The sequence below is a fragment of the Borostomias antarcticus genome, assembly GCF_949987555.1.
Source record: "Borostomias antarcticus genome assembly, chromosome: 2".
NCBI lineage: Eukaryota > Metazoa > Chordata > Actinopteri > Stomiiformes > Stomiidae > Borostomias > Borostomias antarcticus.
Window position 1 is genome coordinate 40,952,361 of NC_140235.1, and position 9,186 is coordinate 40,961,546.

Sequence of the window (9,186 nt, forward strand, 5' to 3'; positions counted from 1 at the left end):
AAAACCCGGCATCGGCGCGCGAGAGAGGAGGAGGAGGAGGAGGAGGAGGAGGAGGAGGAGGAGGAGGAGGCGGGGCTGGCTTGGGGGACGCGTTCCGGATCTTTCTCACAGAGGGAGGCGATGCGAGGCGAAAAGGCGTGAAGATGCGAAATCAAGCGGCGTACGACCACAGGAGGCCGATGTGAGAGTGTGTGAGTGGCGGTCGAAAATAACATCATCCGTTCATCCATCCTCCATCTATCAACCCAGAGTTCAGGAGCCCAACCAGTCCCAGGCTAACAGATAGTGATAGGGACAGATCGTTTTCTCTCTCCCCCCCTAGGGCAGGTCACATGACGGGCCTCCTGTTTGCGCTTGGCTCTGGTGCAGAGAAGACCATGCAAAACAGTCTATGTGTGAAGCAGAGAAGACCATGCAAAACAGTCTATGTGTGAAGCAGAGAAGACCATGCAAAACAGTCTATGTGTGAAGCTAAGCTATGCAAATGCACCCTTCACCGGTCACAGTGATTGGCCTAAAGGTAGCCTTGCTACTGTACCGTGTAGCTCAGTCTAATTGAGCTGCGAGACACAACTTCAAACTCTTTGTTCATTGTGTGTGAGTGTGTGTGAGTGTGTGTGGGGGGAGGGTGTTCGTGATGTGTGTGTGTGTGTGTGTGTGTGTTTGACAGGAGCACACCTCAGGAAAAGGGTTGACAATGGAAGAAAACGTCAGAGAGAAGGGAGGGAGAGAGGGAGAGAGAGAGAGGGAGAGAGCAGCAGAGTGAGAGAGAGAGAAAGAAAGTGAGAGGGAGGGAGAGAGAGAGACCTGAGAGAAGCAGAGTGAGAGAGAAAGAAAGTGAGAGAGAGGGAGAGGGAGGGAGAAGAGAGGAGAGAGAAAGTGAGAGAGGGAGGGAGAGAGAAGCAGAGTGAGAGAGAAAGAAAGTGAGAGAGAGGGAGGGAGAGAGAGAGACCTGAGAGAAGCAGAGTGAGAGAGAAAGAAAGTGAGAGAATGAGGGAGAGGGAGGGAGAAGAGAGGAGAGAGAAAGTGAGAGAGTGAAAGATAGAGAGAGAGAGGAAAAGAGAAGCAAAGAGACTGAGAGAGGGGGGGGGGGGGGCAGTCGAGGGGGGGGGGGGGGGGGTGAGTAACAGGAAGAGCAGGGAGCAGCAGGGTCTGGCAGAGGGTCAGAACGTACGGGGCTATTTCTGTCCTCCTCCCTCCCTGGACCAACAATGGAGAAACCAGAGGAACGGTCGCACGCACTGCACACACACACACACACGCACACAAACACGCACACACACACACACATGCGCGCTCACACACACACACAACACACACACTCGCACACACACACACACATGCACACACACACATGCACACACACACACGCACACACACACATAGACACACACACATGCACACACACACACACACATGCACACACACACACGCACACACACACACACACACACACACACACACACACACACACATGCGCGCTCACACACACACACACACACACACACACACAAGCGCATACAAGAACACATGTAAACACACACATAACAGGGGAGTGGAGGCTTCTGTTTCACTGAGTGCCATAGACGGCCAAAGATACACACACGCGCGCGCACGCGCGCACACACGGGACACACACACAGGCGCACGTGAACACACACCCGCACGCACAACAGATTTTTACCGGCAGGCATAGTCCAGCTGTCAGGACGCACTGTCCAAAACAATGCACAATGCTTTTATTTTGATGCATATTGTATATTTGTGCACATTGTAAATGCTTGTTCGTGACAGTTTTGTGGATATGAAACTGCCATATGAGTGTTGAATAAAACTTGAACTTGAACACACGCACACGACACTAGGGCTGCGCAATTAATCGCTTATTAATCGTTAGCGCGATTTTAGCCTCTGAAGTATACTAATCGCGAAAGGCAGCGATTAATGTATTCCTTTGAGTCGAACGCTGCATTAAAAATCATTAATTTAAAGCTTTAAACAGCTCTACTCAGCATGTGTACAGGACGAATCACTCAAATGCATTAGGGCTCTTTTTTTTTAAAGCACCAAGCCTGAAATGCCTGCTAGGCGATGAGGATGCCATAGGCCCTGTGCACCAGCTCCACTACTTCCTGAAAGTCACTTGGCTTCTTTATTTCCTGTCCTATATGATTGGATTAAGTGATTAATCAGGTGTGCGCTGGGTCTGCCTCACACCTGATTAATCACTTAATCCAATCATATAGGACAGGAAATAAAGATGCCAAGTGACTTTCAGGAAGTAGTGGAGCTGGTGCACAGAGCCTATTGCCTCAGGAAGTGGGTGTCTACTAGTCCAGATTTCTAAGTGGTGGCTAGTGGCTACTGGTCAAGTCGTCTCCAGCAGATAGCTGAGTCCCCAAATGCCACAATGCTTCTTTCAGTAGGCATTTGGGGGAGTGTCAGCTACAGTGCTGGAGAACGACTTAACGAGCCACCACTTAACCCTAACCCTCCAATCAACCTTAACGAGCCACCACTTAACCCTAACCCTAACCCTCCAATCAACCTTAACGAGCCACCACTTAACCCTAACCCTAACCCTCCAATCAACCTTAACGAGCCACCACTTAACCCTCCAATCACTGTGGTTTTATATGAAAGTGGCACCACAGTTAATCGCACTATCAGGCTAAATCATCTTTCATCAAGACTTTTTGTCTTAACAGTGCAGTGCAACACACACACCTGGACAATGCACACACACACACAGGACAGGAGCTGCTGACTGGTCACCAAGGCCTAACCCCCCCCCCCCCCCCCACACACACACACACACACACGCAGATGATGCCCAATCACAGCGTGTGAATCGCTCCTGTGGGGGGTTAATGGCCGACACACGGACACACTGGCAGACCCACGGTCAGTGACACAGGACGCTGACACCCAGCTCTGTTCTGCTCTGTCCCCTGCTCTACTGCCTCATAATGGCTGCCTTGTCAGGCGGACGCAGCGCAGCCCAGCCCTCCCTCTCTCTCTCTCTTCCGCCACCCCCTCCTCTCTTTCTCTCTCTCCCTCTCTCTCTCTCTCTTTCTCTCTCTCTCTTCCGCCTCCCCCTCCTCTTTCTCTCTCTCTTTCTCTCTCTCTCTCCTCTTCCGCCTCCCCCTCCTCTCTATCTTTCTCTCTCTCTCTCTCTCTCTCCCTCTCTTTCTCTGTCTCTCTCTCTCTCCCTCTCTTTCTCTGTCTCTCTCTCTCTCTCTCTCTCTCTCTCTCTCACTGTCTCTCTCTCTCTCGCTCTCTCTCTCTCTGCCTCTGGGTATAACAGCCAAATGGATCTGCAGACACTGGGACAAAGAAGTGAAACACAAGCCTCCTTCTCTCCCTCCCTCTCTTCCTCTCCCTCTATACTTCCCTCTCTCCGTCTCCTCACTTGCCTCTCTCCCTCCTTCAATCCATATAGGGGAAGAAAGGAGAGTGGAAGGAGGGAAGGAGGGAGGAGGGAGGGAGGGAGGGAGGGAGGGAGGGAGGGAGGGAGGGAGGGAGGGAGGGAGGGAGGGAGGGAGGGAGGGAGGGGGGGTGAGCTAATGCAGTAAGAAGCAGTTTCCTCTGGAACTATTGCCAGCTGTGTGTAACCATGACAACCTCGTTTATCCCATCCATCCCCGGGAAACATCATGACAAGACGTTCAATAGGCAACATGGATGATCAGATACACTCATCGGCCCCGGCGTGCGGAAAGGAGGAGACCATTATCTTCCCATCGCAACACTCGTCAGCGCCGCCGGACGATCGACTCGATTCTGTCTCGGTCGTGTCTAGTTTAAGCTCAGCCCGGGCCCGGTCTTCGTCATCTGGGCGGTCATTGTGATCTGAGCTGAAGTGTGTAAGGTGACGGTGGAGATACCAACGTGTGTGTAAGGTGACGGTGGAGATACCAACGTGTGTGTGTGACCGCAGAAGCCGACGTGTCTGTTGTCTCCGTCTGCAGAGCCACTAACTCCCACTAACGCCCACTAACGCCCACTAACCCCCAGTAACTCCCAGTAACTCCCACTAACGCCCACTAACGCCCACTAACTCCCACTTACACCACTAACTCCCACTAACGCCCACTAACGCCCACTAACGCCCACTAACCCCCACTAACGCCCACTAACTCCCACTAACCCCCACTAACGCCCACTAACCCCCACTAACGCCCACTAACCCCCACTAACGCCCACTAACCCCCACTAACTCCCACTAACCCCCACTAACTCCCACTAACTCCCACTAACGCCCACTAACTCCCACTAGCCCCCACTAACTCCCACTAACGCCCACTAACGCCCACTAACCCCCACTAACTCCCACTAACTCCCACTTACGCCCACTAACTCCCACTAACCCCCACTAACTCCCACTAACTCCCTCTAACTCCCACTAACCCCCACTAACTCCCACTAACGCCCACTAACTCCCACTAACGCCCACTAACGCCCACTAACGCCCACTAACGCCCACTAACTCCCACTAACGCCCACTAACGCCCACTAACCCCCACTAACTCCCACTAACCCCCACTAACTCCCACTAACCCCCACTTACTCCCACTAACTCCCACTAACGCCCACTAACCCCCACTAACGCCCACTAACCCCCACTAACTCCCACTAACCCCCACTAATGCCCACTAACGCCCACTAACCCCCACTAACGCCCACTAACCCCCACTAACTCCCACTAACTCCCACTAACGCCCACTAACTCCCACTAACTCCCACTAGCCCCCACTAACGCCCACTAACCCCCACTAACGCCCACTAACGCCCACTAACCCCCACTAACGCCCACTAACTCCCACTAACGCCCACTAACCCCCACTAACTCCCACTAACCCCCACTAATGCCCACTAACGCCCACTAACCCCCACTAACGCCCACTAACCCCACTAACTCCCACTAACTCCCACTAACGCCCACTAACTCCCACTAACTCCCACTAGCCCCCACTAACGCCCACTAACCCCCACTAACGCCCACTAACGCCCACTAACCCCCACTAACGCCCACTAACGCCCACTAACTCCCACTAGCCCCCACTACAACCCACTAACTCCCACTAACGCCCACTAACTCCCACTAACCCCCACTAACTCCCACTAACTCCCACTAACCCCCACTTACGCCCACTAACTCCCACTAACCCCCACTAATGCCCACTAACTCCCACTAACTCCCACTAACGCCCACTAACTCCCTCTAACCCCCACTAACTCCCACTAACCCCCACTAACTCCCACTAACTCCCACTAACTCCCACTAACGCCCACTAACTCCCACTAACTCCCACTAACGCCCACTAACTCCCACTAACTCCCACTAACTCCCACTAACTCCCACTAACGCCCACTAACTCCCACTAACTCCCACTAACACCCACTAACCCCCACTAACTCCCACTAACTCCCACTAACGCCCACTAACTCCCACTAACTCCCACTAACTCCCACTAACGCCCACTAACGCCCACTAACGCCCACAGCCCTGGATGTGACACCCGATTCGGTGTTTGTGACCATATCGTGAATGGATTCGCACAGGATTTAGTAGATCTGCAAACCACTTCTCTCTCTCTCTCTCTTCCCCTTTCTCTCTCCATCTATCCCCCTCTCCCTCTCTTTTTCTCACGCAATCCTTTCCTCTGTCTCTCTTTGTGCGGATGAACCGGGGCTGTTCTGAGTGCCGCCAGCTGAGCTCTCCACGCGTCTCACCAGGGACAGGATGACAGCCGGGGGCACTGAAACATGTCTGCTTCAAACACACTCACAGCAGTGACTTCACAAAGAGCAGAGCAGAGGAACAGAGAGAGAGAGAGGGAGGGAGAGAGAAAGAGAGAGAGAGGGAGGGAGGGAGAGAGGGAGAGAAAGAGAGGGAAAATTGGATCTTGAAAGAGAGGGGAATGTTGACAGACAAGATAGACGAGTCACGAGTAGAGTTGCACAAAAACAGAGGAGAGAGAGACAGATTCCCTGATTCACAGTTGTGTATGTGTGTGTGTATGTGTGTGTGTGTATGTGTGTGTGTGTGTGTGTGTGTGTGCAGGGGGGGGGGGGGGGGGTGATAACCATCTCATTCAAAATAGAACAGAACTCAGCAGTAGCCAGCTTCCAGGAGCTCAGTCAGTAAGCTGGCTCTTCAGAAAGGGCATCAGGACCCATCATGGTGTAAATGTCCTCTAAAGCTAGCAACAGAACGAGCCAGGGATACACTGAGCCATTTGAAAAATCATGATCCCGCTGAACCCCTCACACTTTTGACCGCACGATCGAAAGTGTCAGTCCTACCGTCTCGGACAGACCCAATCAGACGTTACGACGCCGTGCGTGATCACAGACAACGGGACATAGAAATGGGACGTGTGGAATTGTAGTTCTATTAATACATCCATGGTTGTAGGCCTTCCCTCAAGAAAGAAATTGCACAATACAGGACAGTATTACTGCAATCATAACATGCCCACATCACACACGACACATCTAAACTTGCCTGGACATATGAACACCGCTTCCTGACTCCTCATCTCACATTTCCAGTTGCTCTACCGTCTGGGGAGCGAGACTACCTGTCTCTCTGAGCGAGACTACCTGTCTCTCTCTGAGCAAGACTACCTGTCTCTCTGAGCGAGACTACCTGTCTCTCTGAGCGAGACTACCTGTCTCTCTGAGCGAGACTACCTGTCTCTCTGAGCGAGACTACCCGTCTCTCTGAGCGAGACTACCCGTCTCTCTGAGTGAGACTACCTGTCTCTCTGAGCGAGGCTACCTGTCTCTCTGAGCGAGACTACCTGTCTCTCTGAGCGAGACTACCTGTCTCTCTGCGTGTGGTGGTGCACGTCTCTGCTCTGCCCACTAAAGGAACAGACTGATGGTGTGAGAAAGCAGCTGAAGTTGCCCCTGGATAGCCCCCTCCAAGCCTACAATGCATCTAGCCGATGCAGGGATTTTCTGTGAGAGGAGAGGGTATGGAAATCGAGAATTGGGGAACCAGGTGTAGAGAACTGGGATGGAAGACCAGGTGGCATGCTACAGTACATAAATGGTAAAGGTAAATGGACTGCACTTATAGCGCTTTTATCCAAAGCACTTTACAATGAAGGCCTCTCATTCACACGCCAATGGCGGCAGCTGCCATGCAAGGTGCTAACCTGCTCATTGGGAGCAATTTAGGGTTCAGCGTCTTTGCCCAAGGACACTTTGACATGTCGTCAGGAGGAGGCGGGATTCGAACCGCCGTCCCTACGATCGTCCTCCTGAGCTACAGACGTCGTAGGCGCTCATCCAGGCCATACACACGCCAACAAGCCATGTCAACCACAAAGGAGATGTATTTAGGCCAGGACTAGAAACAGACAGCACTGTACTGACTCATAGACACTCTGCTCTGTGGGGGCCAGCAGTACTGTACACCTGGCCGTGGGGGGCAAATTCCCCCTCCTGGGCGATCATTAAAGTTGTAACTATCTAGCAAAGACAGATCTTCCTTTGACTTAAACATGGCACTAAAAAATGCTATATCCCCCTCTTCATACAGTCATGTGTTAGGCTATTTTTGAGTCTTAGGCTGTGATGACTGACTATCCATGACACTATGGGAAATAACAGAACTCCTGCCTGTCTGCCTATCCAGCAGCATGTGGTCCTTGCATTCAACAGCCAACAATAACCCCCTTCATTGATAAGGACCGGTAGCGTGCCCTGTTATGCAAGCACGGGCAGTTGTTCCGGCTAAATAAATATTTGCATAATTGTTTGAAGCGGAGGGTGCAGCTGTTGGGTTCTACGGTGGTGTTCTCCAGCTCGGTGGTGTTCTCGAGCTCAGGTGAGGCAGGCTCGAGACGGGGAACCTGTCCGCGTTCCCATGACAACCGCTGCCTATCATCACCACCCGAGCTCGTGTCTGTCTGTCTGCCTGTCTGTCTGTCTGTCTGTCTGTCTGTCTGTCTGTCTGTCTGTCTGTGTGTCTGTCTGTCTGTCTGTCTGTCTGTCACACAGCTCATTCAGACAGCCGATATCTGGCGAATTCATTAGCTGTGTTTAACTACAGAAATGTGTCATATCGCCCACAAGAGAAGCTATCTAGGCCGACACGTTAGCTGGTCCAGCTGGTCCAGCTCCATAGTGCAACCTGCTACGACAGCTACTTCGATATCACCGTTAGCTAACATGAGCTATACGCTCTCGAGTCCAGTCCGGTTTGGTGGGTAACCTGACGTCATGTATAGCTAGCTAGTCACCACCTAACGTTAGATGGCTAGAACAGCAGCGTGATGCACCATTCAGTGAATAATATATTGAAACGACTATAACGTGAGCTCAAATCAAATGTGGCTAACGTGAAACCAACCATCCACATCGCAGTGCAGCAGCTAGCTAGGCCTTTATTCCACCAGGCTGGGTGGTTATTCGACCAGGCTCGGCTGGCTAGCTAACGCACAACACATTCGCTGTTATGACGCTAGCAGGCTAGACATGGCTAACATCAGCTAATGCTAGCTAGCTAGCGACAATAGTAACACCTAGGCTGACGAAGGGAGGGGTGCTTATCTTTAATTATCCCAAAGAGAAAGGCATAAATGTGTAGACTAGCTTACCTGTTTCCAAAATAGTGTATTATTCCAAACACGGTTGACATAACATTGCCTCTATTGCCACTACATCAGCCACAGCGTTCACTGGTGCTGTTCCCTGCTGCTGCTGCTGTCAACACAACCAACCCCACAGCCACGGCCACTGCGCATGCGCGCTGCGGGAGGAGGGGAGGGGGAGGTTTCTCCAGCTGCTGGTCTGAGGTCAGTTTTTGGGTTTTGATAGAGAGTCAGAAGGATGTTATAAGAAGTAAATAAGAAAGAGATAGTTTTACAAGGTCAAATTTGTCAATTATTGATCAATAAACGTAAGTCTTGAGTTAAGAATATAATAATTCCATATGTGATGTAAACAGGCAAGCAAAATCTCTTCAAGAAGTACTACAACAATCCTCCCACCTAAGCACTTATTATATTATATGGCACTGTACTTTAGATTGCTATTCTTGCACTTTGCCGTCAGCACTAGATTATGCTCTTAGTCACTTGTTTAGAAAGAAGATGCACTTGTGAGTTCTGGTGAGTAGTAGTACATTGGCTCTTCCTACGTTAAATGCAATTATTGTTAGTCGCTTTG

At 51.4% G+C, this 9,186-nt stretch overlaps 1 protein-coding gene across 1 annotated transcript in view; it reads right to left on the minus strand.

Moving 5' to 3' along the window:
• rabgap1 (RAB GTPase activating protein 1) overlaps positions 1 to 8,720 on the minus strand; it is a 66,794-nt gene extending 58,074 nt beyond the window's left edge. Inside the window, exon 1 of the mRNA XM_084455648.1 lies at positions 8,616 to 8,720. The gene's annotated coding sequence lies outside the window, so the exon portion shown is untranslated. The remainder of the gene's footprint in view (positions 1 to 8,615) is intronic.
• Between the last annotated feature and the right edge of the window lie 466 nt (positions 8,721 to 9,186).